Below are 1,383 nucleotides of genomic sequence, written 5' to 3'. Positions count from 1 at the left end.
CTGATTCTAGTTGTCCATTTTTATAATGTTCTTCCTAGAGGTAAGACAAAATTTTTCCTGTTTGCTGCCCTCACACGTCTTTGCCAGTATATATACACACTGAAGCTTTACTATAGCGTCCTAAATGTATTGACTGCTATTTCCAGTAAATATTGGTGCCTTCTTGTAGCACTACTCTATATTTATACTTCTACCTTTACAGTGCTTTATTTAACTGGAAAGTAATACATTTGTATTGCAATATTTTATTTTTCATATATATATATATATATAGGTAAGGGGGTATGTATATATCAGTATGTATGTGTAATGTATTTGTGTGTGTTTGTTGTTGATGAATCAGTAAGTTACCGGATGCTGTTCTACTATGTTGATTATAAACTACTGAGGATGACAGCTCTTGAGTGTGAAAGCAAACATTATCCAGGTGATACATAAAAATCTTCAACAAAAGCCAACACCACATTCCTGATTTCTAAAGGCATGGAATTAAATAACCAAAGCCCTTTTAATGATAGTTTGTAGTAATATATTTTAACTCAATTGTCATCTGATATTTTTGGCAGCTGACACTATCATTTCGGTCTTATTTATTCCATGGAGTTTTAATCCATAAAGCACTGTACCTAATTTGTAGTTTAACTTCAGGTCAATCCTGACTCAAAGCATTCAGGCTGTGACTACCATATTTGATGGCATAAAAGAAACACAAACATATTAGGTGCTTCTCAATATCCCAAAAAACCGTTTTTAGTGCATTCATCATCTGGTCAAGCTTGCTCAGATGTTTTTAATCTGTGCATGCCATCCATCTTGGTCCTGCATTATTTGAGAGAGGTCTTCAAGGAAGCATCCAGTGTTTCTGGTGAATTGTTTTACATACAGTGTGTTTGAACAACTTGCTTTAGTATGGCTGTGCTTTGGCATCCATAGCAGCAGGTCACTTTTGCCAGCTCTTGTTTAGTTTCCCAGCAATGCCCCACAAAGTGCAAACACCTTTATCTTATAGTAGTGGAAGCAGGTAGGAAACCTCCATACAGTTGTTTCTTGGTGAGATGAGTTCTCCAAGGTATGCTCTAAATATTTGGGTGTAAGTTCTATCCAGCTTGGATTCCAGGTTTTTGGTGGGGGGTTTTTGTGTGTGTTTTAAGATATTAAAGCATACAGGCCCAACTTCACATATAAGACCCAGGGTGGTTCTTTGTGACACCTATGGCAAGTGTCTTCTCCTATAGCCTTGGGCTGACCAAAGCCTTGTGAGTGGATTTAGTAAACAGAAACCAGAAGAAGCCCATTATATGTATTATTATTATTATTATATATATATATATATTCTTGCTGCAATAAAGTATCTTCAATGCATTGATTTTGAGGTCTATCTTT

Source organism: Octopus bimaculoides, chromosome 2, assembly GCF_001194135.2.
Source record: "Octopus bimaculoides isolate UCB-OBI-ISO-001 chromosome 2, ASM119413v2, whole genome shotgun sequence".
Classification (NCBI taxonomy): domain Eukaryota; kingdom Metazoa; phylum Mollusca; class Cephalopoda; order Octopoda; family Octopodidae; genus Octopus; species Octopus bimaculoides.
Note: the sequence above shows the minus strand (reverse complement) of the source record.